This window comes from Phascolarctos cinereus, unplaced genomic scaffold (genome assembly GCF_003287225.1).
Source record: "Phascolarctos cinereus isolate Bilbo 61053 unplaced genomic scaffold, phaCin_HiC Scaffold_9;HRSCAF=440, whole genome shotgun sequence".
In the NCBI taxonomy this organism is placed as follows: Eukaryota; Metazoa; Chordata; class Mammalia; order Diprotodontia; family Phascolarctidae; genus Phascolarctos; species Phascolarctos cinereus.
In genome coordinates, this window is record NW_027556402.1 from 92,152,632 (window position 1) to 92,167,710 (window position 15,079).

Here is a 15,079-nt window from a genome sequence, read left to right on the forward strand (position 1 = left end):
AACAAAGGAGTTCCTGTCCTCAAGGAGCTTTTATTTTTACTGTGGTAGGGGAGGGGAGAGAACCACATGTACATAAAAGGTACAAAAAGTGAGTGTTTGCATATACCCATTTGTAGGTATATGTACACATACAGACTTTATTATGTATATTTCTATACAAAGTAATTTTGGTGAGGAGACAGCACTAAGAATTTGGTAGATTAGGAAAAGCCTTCTGTAGGAGGTGGCACCTGAAGAGTCCTTTGAAGGTAGTTAGGGATTTTATAAGGTATATGTGAAGAGGGAGAGCATTCAAGGCGTGGGGTAAAGCCTGTCCAAATGCATGGGGGTAGGAGATGGAATGTTGTTTGTGAAAAGAACAAGCAGTCCAGTTTGTTTGGAATGTAGAGTGCGTGAGTGGGAGTAATGTGTAATTAGTTACACAGATTCTAACAATATTATCAAGGGCTTTAAATGCCAGGCAGAGGAGATTGTATTTTATCCTAGAGGGAATGGGGAACCATTGAAACTTCTTAAACAAGAAAGTTATGTGGTCAGATTTATGTGCTTGGAATATCAATTTGGTACTGGTATGCAGAATAGCTTGTAAAGTGGGGAGATAACATTGTCAATTCTCAGTAATGCTTCCCATCCCCTCACTGGAACAGGATAGAACCTTCTCTTGAAACCGAAGCAAAACAAAACAAAACAAACAAAAACAAACAAAACCTGATTGAGTAATTAAGTGAAACAGTGGTAGATGCCACATTTAATAAGGTATGTAGCATTTCAGGGGTGTGGTCTACTCACTTCTTACTAAAAGATGAAAATGTGTTTCACCAGTGAAGGTCCTCTGGTAGGCTTTAAAATGTATACAGACTAAATAAAGTGAAGACTGAGGTTAAACCAGCTTGAGCTAAAAAAGTGACCTGTGCCCAAGTTAGCCAGACTTCTCAAGCTCTGATCAATATTTAACTTGGCCCAAAACAAGCAAAAATGCCAAGAATTGTTACTGCAGCTTAAATAACTTCTCTCACAAAGTCTTTGGTTACTACTATTGGCCATTAAAAGAGAGGGCCATGACACTTAACTGTCATTTTGGAAGGAATCTGTGGGAGGCACTGAGAGAAGACAGAGAGAACATCTTTCCTGAGAAGAATTGGAAAGTCAATTGTCATGCAAAGAATCTATGAGACACTTCAAGAATTAACTACCATCCTTGAGAAAATATGGAAAGACATTTTAACTAAACTAAGTTTAACTCTTAATTTGTGAAGGAGACATTCTGAGTAGTCCTATGAAACTCAACTGCTATCCTGAGAAGATTGAATTGCTGGACTGTGGTTCTAGGGTTTTGAGGAGTCAGAAGTTGCAGCTGTTGTTAAGAGGTAACTGGCTGTGATTTTCTTAAAGTCAATATATTGATGAAACAGTCTCTGTTTTTGTATTATTCAGTACCGTTAACAAATTTTGGGGATAGTAATATTGATGTTGGTTGAAGCTTATGAATTTGGGGTTTGAGACAGGGGAAACAGAAAACCTATGGAAAATAAAGTTCATTGCATTTTTACAAATGGGTGGGGAAGGAATTAACCAATAAATTAATTTTATAGTTTTTGGTTTTAGAAATTTATTAGGAAATATTAGAATAAAACTCTTTACTGTCTTTGAATTTGATGAGAGAATTAGTAAGACAAAGAGATAGAGCAGGCTAATGGGCAGGGGTTAGGTGTGTTTGTTATTGAAAAGCATACCTTTAGAACCCATATATCACATCTGTACAGGACTGTTATAGGTAAGCATAGTATTGTACCATGGTATATAGACAATAGTATAAGAAATAATTTTGCTAAAATCCAACTATTTATTTGCTAACATAATATTTGATTATCTGAGCACAGGATATTAAAATAGAAGACTGATAATTCTGGTAACAAAAATGACATTGAAGAAACAATCATATTTTTGTCAAATTTTGAGAATATTTTAAAGCCATTGGTATGTGGGGGGGAAATTTTCTAGTCTTCAAAGTCTAGTCTTTGTCCAACAGGATATCTCTGCCTTAATTTCATCCCTTCCCCTTCTACTGCCTGGAACCCCCTTCCCTTTCCAGGAATCTTCTGGACTAGAAACATCCATCTCCCATGCAATCTTATTGATTGGCTCAGTTCCCTGCCTGTGATATCTGAGGTAGAAAACCAGTAAGAGGCAACTGAACAGGACCCTTCCTTTCTCTATCCAAAAAACCTACTGACCTTCAGCAATCTTGAGCCACGTTGATTAAGAGGGTAATAACAAAAGAAGTGACCATGCATCAAGCTTAGGGGACAGTCTATCATAAGGCCATGATGGCTTTATATGCTTATAGATTGACAGCTGTGAAAAACAAAACAAAAATTCAGATATCACTTCAACTCCCTCATTTCATAAATAAGGACACAGAGATTGATAATACAGATAATAAGTGGCAGAAGAGAGAATTAAACTTAGATCCTTTAACCCAATACTCAGTGTTCTTCTATACTATGATGCTGGCTTCTCTCTCTTCTTGCTATGGCCTAAAGGCCATTGGGTATAAGGATTAGCTCGCCATCACTGGCTGTTTCTCTTCCCTTTCCTTTCTTATCTCATTTTGTAGATATGATGCCACAGCTGGTTGGGCAAATGCTGTCTAATTCCTCTACACAAGTCCAACCTTGGTGGCCTCTAGTTAGGTCACATAGCCGTTCCTTCATAAACCAAATGAAAGAGCCTATTGTTTTCAGTACTAGTTGACTAATCTAATTCTGTGAAACCTTCTCTAAGTGTCAAGTATGGATTACTTCAATAGCTATCAAATTCAACAAATAATATTTCAAGTCTAAACTTCATTTTAGCCATGTAGACATATACTAAGTAATTCTTTGAGTTGCAAATAGAGGAAAGGATCATAATTAGTTTTTGAAAGGAGATCATGGAGCAGCTAGGTGGTGCAGTGGATAGAGCACTGGTCCTGAAGTCAGGAGGACCTGAGTTCAAATCCAGCCGCAGACCAAACCCTTGGCACTTACTAGCTGTGTGACCCTGGGCAAGTAACTTAACCCCAATTGCCTAAAAAAAAATAATAATAAAAAATAAAAGGAGATCATGTTTGCCTCCCTTCCTTGATTGGAAATACATTCACTCCAATAACTTAAAAGAAAAATTACCCCCACATTCCCTTCCTCCCATGTAATCTCCCTCATATGTTCACTGCCTTACACATAGCATATGGCTTGGAAAATTTCTGCACCACCATTAGGATGTGTAACACCTACGATTGCAGATAGTCTCTTCATGCTCTGCTGGATGACCCCATCTATTGTTATGCAGCTCCCATGAACAGAATTATTCTTTTCCTCAGCAAACCTGTTTAGCACTTTTTTCCCTCTAGCTTTATGCAAGGCTGGCCTCTGATCTAGAGGATATAAAAAGAGGCTTATCTTGTCCCTCTGTAGCATCTCTAGAGGGTTCTCCAAAGTTGTGTTTGATATGTATAACAACGAAACTACAATTCCAAAGTGATGGCACTGTCATAGGAGCATTTGTGAATTCTATAGTTAACGCACAGCCTTCACTTTGCAGAAAGATGCTCAGTATTGAGTGGCACAGATGGCTAATGCTGGCCATGCAGGATGAAGCAATAAATCCCCTTCTCCTGTCATCTTTTCCTTTTGTCACTTTTGTATTTTTTCATTTTCCCAATCTTAAAACTTTAGCCTTCATATGTAAGTTCTATATAGGAATGAGTCACCCCTTCCCTGATTTTGGTGACAGGTGAAGTTATTGGAAATGAATGGAAAAAAGCTATACCAGTTTGACATTTTTACAATTCTTGTACCATTTTGTCTTCTATTATCCTTACTTTTGGTGCTTTATTAGCTGCTTTGTTTTTAGTATTTGCGTATTTAAAAACAATGCTTGATCACCAGGATAGCTTTATGAAGCACACATCTTAATTTTACTGGCATCCTGCAGGGACAGCTGTCATGTAGTCTCATTCTAAGGTTTTCCAGTATAGTCAAGACAGCTAGGATGGAGGACAATTTGTCTACAGGAACAGAAAAAATAATCAGTCTTCACCACAGCTGTGGCTAGTTCTCTTTCTAGGTACCTTTCTAAATGAAAGTGTATTATGATTTTGTGTGAAAACTTATCTTTTCCAAGCAGGAAATTGTGTTCCTCTAGTTTTGCATTAAATGAATTATTACACAATTTCCTCCTGCAACCCTTTTTCATATCGCTAATTTTGAAGGAATAATGTAACTGCCCCTGATTTAGTGGAAAAATCTGGAAATTAAGGTGTTTTCTTGTACAACCATCACACATATTGTCTATATCCTGTAGCCTGAACAGCAGCTCGTAATATCTTCATTTTTAGGAAATTGAAGTTATCTCTTCAACTTTCCCAACTTGTGTCAACAGTTATTGTCAGCTTTAGCACTAATTTATAGCATACTGGGGATAAAAAAATGAACTCTTTTATTTTATTATGACATGCTTTGAAACCTGATTTGGTGAAAATACACTATAAGACCTAGATGATGGATTTTATATTATGGTCTCCCTCTTTGTCCCCAAAGTCCAATTGATATCAGTGGTGGAAAGCTGGAGGAATAAAGGCCAGCAGTGTTGTCAAGATACAATGAGAAGATTGAAGAGGGAATTTAAAATCAATAATTCATATGATTAATAACTATTCTCTCCATGCTGAGGAAAGCTGCAAGAAGCAAGTAGTACAGGGCCAACATGGGGAAGAAAAAAAATTAAAAGGGATACTGAAGAGAGAGAGCATGATTAATGAAATCAGACTTATTTATCTGTGAAAAGAGATTGAGATATGATTTAATAACTTTCTTTCAGTGACATAAAGGGCTATTATATATAAATAGTAAACCTCTTGTTTCATGCTCACCATAAGAGAAAATGGGCTTAAGTTGCAACACAGATTAGGCTAGCCACAACTCAAAATTTTTTATGTTTTTAAAAGTTTGGAAGGCAGCAAAAGAAGGAAAAGTCCTAGTTACGGAACTTCTTAGAAACAGGCTATCCATCAGCTTGGAATGGCTCAGTATAGTCCTGGCTGTAGGTGATTGACCTCTGCATTCATATGCAGATGTATGGTTTTATCCCCTAAATGAGTCATCATAATAACAATTGAAATTTATGCAGCATTTTAAACTTTGCAAAGCACTGCTTTGCAATATCTGTCCAAAGCTCATAACAACCATTTAAGGCAGATTGTTCTGCAGTTATTCTCATTCCCATTTTACAGAAAAGGAAACTGAGACTCAATGGCTACTTCTTGTCTCAATGACGTTGAGTGAATCACTTAACTTCACTAGTCCTCAGTTTCTTCATCAATCAAGAGAAGAAGTTAAACTACATGACTTCCAAAATCCATTTCAGTTCCAAATCAATGGAAATTGATGATTCTCATGACTTTTCCAGGGTCACACAGCTCAGTAAGAGTCAGAGATAGGGTTTGAACTCATGTTTTCCTAATTCCAATGCCAACATTCTATCCACTAGATCATACTTAACAATCTTAAGATTATTAAATAATAAAGAACAAGAGCTTATTTTTTAAGCCTGGACAGTAGCATAAGTCATAATAATGAATTTTCACAAAGGGATAGCTTGTTGTAGTAGATAGAATGCTAGATTCAGAGACAGGAAGTTGGAGTCTCATCTCAGATACTCTCTTACTGTGTGTGTTCCTAGGCAAGTCACTGGACCTCTCTGGCCTTCATCTTCCTCATCTTTAAAATGAAGAAGCTGAGCTACATGATTCCTAAAGCCTCCTCCAGCTTTAAATGATTCTATAATGGTATGGTGATGATTATTGAAGCAGTCAGTCAGGTATATGATTTTCTGTGTGTTCCCTCTACCCCTCCCCCTTAATGGGAATGAATTGGAATTGAATTGTCAATATATTCTCTTGCCTCTCCTCCCCTTTATGACCCTTGTAAATGTCGTTGTAAGATGACTAATCTGTGTTAGAACTCCGCCAATGGCCACAGGACTGAGTGAACTAAATTGACCCTTACAGAGATTGAATGTGGCTTAAGAACCAAGAAAACTATGAAAGCCCAGAGGTTTACAAAAGGTCTGATAACCCTTACCATTTTTACATTATCCACCACCCTCCTGACTTTACCTAATATCTTTCAATTAGATCTGTAGGGAGGAAACATTGATCTATTCTAATACATCCCTGGCTATGTAGTATTGTGGAAGCTCTTTAACTTCTCAGTATCCCAGGGCAATTCACTAAGACCATAAGTTGCAGAGCAGATATTTATCTTCATTGGTAGAGGAATTATCCTCATTGGGTTTCCCTACATGGAGGAAATCACACCTCTGATCTTCCTCAAAAAAAGTATTCATGCAATGAACAAGTATATTATTGGTCACCCCTAGACCATATATTTATCAGTTCCCATGACAATATTTTATCCAGCCATGTTTACTGCAAAGGCAGTGTAGTCCAGTGGACAGAGAGCTAGATTGTAAGCCAGGAAGACCTTAATACAAGTTTTGTCTTATTTCCATGTTGACTGTGGGACCTTAGGCAGTTCCCCTAACCAATCAATGCTTTAGTTGGAGAAGTTGCTGATTTGCATTTGTAGAGAAACTATAAATTCCTCACTTGGGAGTTCCCTTCACCAGTGAATTTACAGGTCTAATGCCTATCTCATATTTACTACATGGAAGAAGTTTAGGATTTCATATAATTTTAGGCTGCATAAAGAGAAGTATGTATCCTCAGTGAGGATAATGTCCAACAGCCCTGCTGTACTCTTCCCCATTCATAGCAGTATTATGTTCAAGTCTCTGAATATCATTTTAAGACAGACATTGATAAACTGGCATAGATTAAAAGAAAGTGAATAAGCTATTAAGAGGATTGAACACCATGGCATGCAATAATCCATTCAAGGAAGTAGGGATGTTTGGCCATGAAAACAGACATCTTAAGGGGTCATGATAGCTGTCTCCAAATGTATGAAGGAAGGCTGAGTGAGACAGGAAGTAATCTTGTTCTGTTTGGCCCCTGAGGGCAGAAGTAGAAGCAATATAAGAAAGCTGAAGACAGTTCAATGTAAGGAAAAACTTCCTAATAATTAGAATTGTCAAAAAGAGGAATGGGTCACTTTAGAAAAGAGTGTCACCTTACCGGAATTCTTCAAGGAAAGATAGGATGACTGCTTGTTGGGAATAATTCAGAGTGGATTTCTATTCAGGTTTATTTTGAATCAGATGACCTCTGAGGACTGTTCTGACATTCAGACCTCATTTCGAAAGGTCATTTTTTTTCTCTTTCAATAACATTTCCAGGTCTCTGCATTCTCCTGAAACTTGTTCAAGTTTTTTCTTCTTGGTCTTCAAAATCTTCACATACAAATAGCTATCAGCAGCCCCTCTCGTTCTTGTTAATAACAAACAAATTGCTTTGTACAGGAACCAAATCTGTTTGGAATGTTATTGACTTATTTAAATCATTAAAAAAAATTAAAAAGATTTCTCCACAAATTGCATGTAGAGAAAGAAGTCATGGGTTAAAAAGTATTTGAGGGGAGGGGGAATCACAGGTGCTGTTTTAACCTATTTGCCTTATAAATAATCATAATAACATCCTGCTTTTATATCTTTAGAACATCCCTCTAAGGTGGTAATGTGATTGGTGTCAGTAAAAATTAAAAGCAATTTCCATGAAAGAGAAAATTGTCATGATATATGTGCTATAATGATCAGCTTTCCTCTCCTGCTTTAAAATCAGTAGAAAGTAACAAAAATTATTCAATACTTACTACATCGAGAATACTATGCTAGGCATGGGGGAAGGTAAAGTTTACATAAGATGCTCTTCATTTGCTTCTTGGAGCTTATAGTTTCATAGGAAGCTAAATATAAAAAGGCAAAGTGTGATTAATGTAAAGGGAACTGGACTTGAAATCAAAAGACCTGTATTTAAATCCTGGTTCTGTTATTTTCTACCTACCTGTGAGTCCTTGGTCAATTAATTTCACTGTTTTAAATCTCATTTTCTTCATTTCTAAAATGAAGTTGGCTTAGACCAGAGGTCTTAATCTGTGGTCTATGAACTATTTTTTCCCCCTTTTTAACATGTTGATAACTGTATTTCAATATAATCAGCTCCTTTTTAAATACTATGTTTTTGATTTTCTGTATTTTTAAAGACTATTCTGAGGAGTCCACAGGCTTCACCAGCAAAACATGTCCATGACATACAAAAAGGTTAAAAATTCCAATCCTAGACCACCTCTACAATCCCTTACAGCTGTGAATCCTATGATCCTATAATGAACCTTATACATGCAGTAACAATGTTTAACACATAGTGTTGGGGAATGGTGAGGTGGGGGGAAGGGAGATGTCATATATATACATATGACACAGAGAAGGTGATGAAGGGGGTGGCATTTTAATTTGAGGAATAGGGATGCAACAGGCAAAGAATAAGAGGGAGAACATTCTAGGCATAGAGAACAGCAAGCATAAATGCATAAATAAAGTTTAATAAAGATACCTTACCCTTGTCAAAGACAGTTTAGTTCTTACTTTCCCCATTACAATATAATGTTGGGAAACTATTACGCACAAGCAAGGTGCATAATAGCATAGCCTTCAAACGAATCATTGGCTGTTTTCTAGAGGCATATGTCCAATCACTAACCTGGCCATTTGTAGGCAGACACAGACAGTAAATTCTTGCAGGCTTTTACCTGAGGGAAGTCATTAAAATTAAATAGAAATAAGTACTTTCCCTAAGCAGGAGCAATCATCTCACAGAATTTTTTTTTAACACCACCACTGGTCATTATTTTTCTATCTTGGAAATGTTCCTTCACTACACCTTTTTGTCTCTCTAACCTAAGAAAAAAGATCTCTATTTTCTTCCCTTAAAAAAAATCAGCACTAATAGGAATATGTTGGAATATACTATTTCATGGTGAGAGCTCAGGACAGGTTCTACAGTTCCTACAGACTTTCTGCAAACTGAAATGCAGGAGTTTTATTTCCAGAACGTTATTGCCAGGGCTTTTTGTACTTTTTTTTTAAAAAAAAATTTCCATTTGAAATGCAGCATCTTTCGTTTTTCCTTCCAAACATGATCTGTATTTTTTTTTAAATGAGACAAAAATTAGACTGAGAGAAATAAAACTTGGTTCAGAGTATCTTTCTTCCTTGCCAAAGGCTTGGTGTTATTTATTGATTGATTTACCTTTTAAAATACCCTTGTCACCTGAATTTGTCTTCCAGTTATTTGGGTGGTCTTGACATTGATTTGCCTAATCACAAACCAAAGGGCAAAATACCAGCAGAATGCAGAAGGATGAATATTGAACCAAAGTAAATCCAAAAGAATCCTAACTGTGGAAATGTATTCCAAATGTGAAGTCTTGCATCTACATACAAGGAGTAAATCTGATTCTTATTCGTACATCTAATACCCAGAGTTCTTTCTCTTCAGGCGATACGGAGGCATTTCATCATTAAACAGTGTGGCAGAAATGGCCAGATGATTTAGAAAGGGTAATGGATGATAATGTATTAATGCTGATTTCTTCAGCTTATAGGGACCATTCTAAGACTCATATAAATCAGAATAGAAATATTAATAAATTGTAGGATTTTTGAGTTGGCAAATGACCTGAGAAATCATTTAGATGTTTCCTTCATTTTTAGAGATGGAGAACCCAGAGGGTTTGAGCTGATTGTTCAAGGCCTACCTAGCCAGTGGCACAGCTGGAGCTGGATCCCCTTTACATGGACTCATACAAACTTTAAATGGTCAAAACTCCAAATGTAACATTTAAATCAGCATTGCAAGAGTCATTAACAAAATATAACATTATCACTTTCCTTTCACTATTGATTATTACAATATTGAATCTCAAGAAGTTTCTTCAGTGCAAGGTTTGGGAATAAGGAAAACAGTTCAAAGTCCCTTTGAGAATTTGGACTTCATACTTTCTTAAAGGAATGTGGGCTAGGAGTGTGTTGAAGGCAGAAGTTAATGGATACATAGTCTACAGGAACCCACAAAAATCAAGAAAACGCAATGAAAGACCACATTATGCTAGATGGATATCTCCTTTCCCACCCCACCCTCCATTATGGAGGATTCATGGGAAGATATAGCCAGAAGTTACCCAGGATGAGAAGGCATGGAGGGAAGGGTCACAGTCTGCAAAACTGGAATGAGTACCTACACTGATGAGATCACAGACCCTTCAAAGTATTGAAGTTTGGTTAAAAAGGTATAAAATGACATAGTTCTTAGGATGTTCACTTAAGCTTTGAAATCTTTTGTTAATTTTAGTTAGAATTAATGACTCTGAATTCACTGAATCTAAAAAACTGAATAGTAATAGTTAGGTTCAAATCCAGACTCAGACACTTAGTAGCTGTGTGACACCAGGAAAATCATTTAACCCCTATTTGCCTCAGTTCCTTCTCTGTAAAATAGAAACAAACTAGGGAAGGAAATGGCAAACCACTCTAGTATCTTTGCCAAGAAAATCCCATAGACAAAGTCCATGGAGGTTACATATAGTCGGGCATGACTGAACAACTACAACATCAACAAAAATGAGGTAAAAATTGAATTTCCCTTAAAAATGCTGGGAAAACAATTTTAATTATTTTGATCCACATTCCCTTTGCCTCCCAGCCACTGCACACCACTGATTCTTATCTTTGGGTCTTTTGGAGTTCTCTCAAAACCTACTGCCATTGCTAGGGTTAGACTAAACCCAAGGACAATTGGGTGTTTGCCTGATGTCCTATGGGGTAGCCTGCTCTTTTCTTACACACTAAGCACAGTGCTCTGTACACAGAAAATTCTCAATAAATGTTTGTTGAAGTAAATTGAAAAAAATAACTTGATGGGGAGACACAGAATAGCAGTAGAAAGAGTAGAAGCCCTGAGGAATAGCTGAACATCATAGAGGTTTATTCAGCTTACTTTGTGGAGTTCATCTAACATTGACATTTCCTTCCTCCTCTTTCCCTTTGCCCATCACATATCATGGATGTAGTGGCTAATTTAATATGCTTCTCACAAAAGGGACTGGTGGAGCCAGAAGAGACAAGCATGCCCCTGTGCCATTATGGAAAAGGAGCAAGACCAGATGGAAGGGCTAAGGACTCATTTGTAGTCCCAACTAGTTCACGTAAGTCATTTATTTTTTTCTTCCCCAAGTAAGTTAATCTTAAACTGGGGATTGTGACATCTGTTTGGGGGCGTTCCTTGAGACCACAAGGGGATAAAGCTAATGTGAATGAGAGCATTAAACTACTCATAAATGAGGTGTTTAAATGCTCAACACATTAAACCTAATTTTTCCTTTTTTTTTTCCTCAGGAAGAACATATTGGAGATATTCTTCTCTCCCCTTGCCCCATAAATCTCTAAATCATACTGTTTAGAGCTATAAGGAACCTTACAAAGCATCTAGTCCAACATTTTCATTTTAAAACAAGAAAACTGAGGCCCAGAAACATTAACTGACTTCCTCAAAGTCGCATAGGTAGTTATTAACAGAGCTGGGATTCAAACTCACATCCTTTGGATCAAAATGCAGTGCACTTTCTATTATGCTATATTTCTTTGCTTATTTAATACAAAATAATAGTTTGTCCATCTATAAAAGGAAGGCAAAATTTAACAAATATTTCTGATTGTCCATTTTGTTTTTTTGTTTTTCACTTTTAACTTTATATCCCTCATAGATATGAATGTGATAATAAAAGGAATGATTCCAAGTTTATAAGCCCTTCCCTCTTATCAATCTAGTGAAGTATTATTGACTCCATTTAACAGATAAGGAAATTAGTCATAGGGAAGTTAAATGACTTGCCCATGATCACAGGTATAGTATGGGGAGGAAACAACACATAAAACCAGATCTTCTAGTTCCAAATAACTCTGATTTGGAGTCAGAGACCCTGGGTTTGTATCCTTACTTTCAAATATATTAGCTCTATTTGTTGTGGTTGAGTCATTTCAGTCATGTCTGACTCTGTATGACCTCATTTGGGGTTTTTCTTGGCAAAGATATTGAAGTGTTTTGCCATTTCCTTCTCCAGTTTATTTTATAGATAAGGAAACTGAGGTAAACAGGGTTGAGTGACTTGCCCAAGGTTACACAGCTTGAAAATGTCAGAGGCCAGATTTTAACTCATGAACTATACACTGTGACACCTAGCTGCTCTATGACCCTGGACAAGTCACTTACCACACATAGTTTTCCATCTTTAAAATAAAGAAGTTGGATAGATGATTGCTAAAGTCCTTTTCAGGTCTAAATTTAAAAAAAAAAGAATATAGCTTTGTGCTTTTTGAGAAACAAAAATCTTTTGTCCAGGAACATAAGCAAAAAGTAACATTTTAAGACTTTTTTAGAGATTGCACCCAGGATGCTTTTACTATTACCAGATTTTTTTTTTAAGGGACACTGCTGGGCAATAGTTTCTATAGATGTGATTAAAACAAAATAACTTCTTAATTACTAATGGAAATAGAAATTAGTGGCTATAAAACCAGTGATTAACCAGCTAACATTGGGGAACAGTTCATAAGTATCATCATTTCCATTGTTCATATTTTACACATACAAGTGAAGTGAAGAGTGTGCTAGATGAGGATTTACTAGATCTGGGTTCTAGTACTACTTCTGGAAGTAGTTATTTATGTCAGTCTACGAAAGTAGTTAAACCTCTCTAGGCTTGACTTTCCTAATCCATAAGAAGTAGATTTTGGCCTACAGAATTCAGAACTGAAAGGTACCTTAAGAGAACATCCTAGTTTCAACCTCTGATTTTGCAAGTAAGGAATAAAATTGTTCCCATTTCTTTCTATAACCATTAAGCAAAAGCAGGCCTATGTGTGATTGTGTCAGAGACTTTTCTAATACTAGTGATCTAGGGACTGGTCATCATTATGGAGGAGAAAAAGATGCAAATTTACAGCATACTGAGATGAAGCATTTATGCTCTAGAGTGAGACAGTCTTGTAGCTAATTAAGATCCTGCAAAATTGAGATCATGAAATCTCAGATTTGAAAGGGATTTCAAAACTTCCCTAGCAATCACACCTGGAAATTAATTTGTTTTACAGCATCCCAAACATGTGGGTGTAAAACTTTCAGTCAACAAGCATATATATATCAAGTGCTTGCTATATACAAGGCACTGTGCTAAACACTGGGGGATACAAGAAAGGCCAAAATAAAAATAATGCTCTCATGTACTCTCAAGGAGTGTACATTCTAATGAGACACACACATACACACACACACACACACACACACACACACGCACAAAAGTCTAAACCTTCTATGTGACAACCTTTCGTACACTTGAAAAGATCTACCATTTCTCCCTCTGTCATCATTTCTCCAGATTTAAGAAAACCAGTTTGTTCAACCACTTCTTAAATGTGTTATGTCAAAGGCATTTATAATTCTGCTTTCCCATCTATGGATATTATCCAAATTATCAATATTCTTTCAAAAATGGTGCCAGGGAGCCAAGATGGCATAGTGAAGAGGTAGTCGCTCTCACTCTCCCCTATCAACCTCTGAAAACCCAGAAAATATCATCCCAGAAAAAACCCTAGAACAACTGAACTAGAAGAAAGACAGGGAGTAGCAGTTCAGCAGCCCAGCAAATGGGTCTCCCAGTGCCTCAGCAAAAATAAGGGAGCCAGACCTACAAGGGGCCCCAGGCAGTTAAGTACCCCATGTCATTCATCTGAAAGGAAGTGAAGAAAGCAACCTAAAGTCTTCCCAAAGCTCCAGCCTTGCCAGTTCCAGCCCAACACCAGGTGAGCTGTTGGAGCACTGCAACCTCCAATTGTGAAGAAATCTTGAAGCCCAGGTGGTAGAACAGACAAACACCAACACCTGGACCTCAAAGTGCCTCAGTGAGGGCAGGGGAAATTGTATGGAAACCAGCTGAGAAAACCACCAGGGGCCTTGGCACTTTACCTCAAAGGAATCTCCCAATGCATTAGCAGACACAAGGGAGACAACACTGCAGGGGGCCCCAGGCAGATAAACACCCTGCAGCACCCATCTAAAAGGAGCTGAAGAAATCTAAAGGAAAGGAAAAACAGGCAACCTAGAATTGCCTGAAAGTTCCATTGCTGATTCCAGCCCAACACAGGTAAGCTGCCAGAAACCTACAGCCTCCAATTGCCAACATAAGAGGCCCCAGCACACAAAGCCAGTGACCAAGACCTAGGCTCCCAACACAAGAAGCTTGGGTCAGTACCCTCTGTTCCCCAGCAGGAGAGCTCAATCTCTTTAAAGGTCAGGCATTAAAGAAACACCATGAGTAAAAAGAAAGTACCATAGATTCATATTATGAGAAGAGTGAAGATCAAGACAGAAATTCTGAAGAGGACAACATTGTCAACAAACCCACATCTGCAACAACAAAAGGGAATATGAACTGGTCTGAAGCCAAAAAGCCTTCTTAGAAGAGCTCAAGAAGGATTTTAATAGTCAAATGAGAGAGGTAGAAGAGTCCTTCAAAAATACAATTGGCCAATTGGAAAAAAAATACACTGAAGAAAACAAGTCCCTAAAAAACACAATTGGCCAATTGAAGAAGGAAGTACAAAAACTAACAGAAGAAAACAATCTGTTAAAAACTAGAATTGGACAAATGGAAACTAATGTCTCTATGAGAGAGCAAGAATCAGTCAAACAGAAACAAAAAAATGAAAAATAGATGAAAAGTAAAATACCTCATCAGTAAAAGACCTGGAAAATCGATCAGGAAGACAATTTAAAAATTATTGGACTACCTGAAAATCATGATGAAAAAAAGAGCCTGGACAGTATCTTTCAGGAAATCATAAAGGAAAACTGCCCTGAAGTCCTAGAACCAGAAGGGAAAATAACCATAGAAAGAATCACCTCTCACCACCTGAAAGAGATCCCAAATTGACAATGCCAAGGAATATAATAGCAAAATTCCAAAATTACCAGATGAAAGAGAAGGTGCTGCAAGCAGCCAGAAAGAAACAATTTAAATATCATGGA

The 15,079-nt window shown here is 37.2% G+C and overlaps 1 long non-coding RNA gene across 1 annotated transcript; it reads left to right on the forward strand.

The window, feature by feature from the left end:
• Positions 1–1,049: 1,049 nt before the first annotated feature.
• LOC144455251 (uncharacterized) lies at positions 1,050–13,986 on the forward strand. The gene is made up of 4 exons (XR_013483968.1): positions 1,050–1,367; positions 5,722–5,859; positions 11,096–11,201; positions 11,392–13,986. It is a non-coding gene; the product is annotated as an uncharacterized LOC144455251 (long non-coding RNA).
• The last annotated feature ends 1,093 nt before the right edge of the window (positions 13,987–15,079 follow it).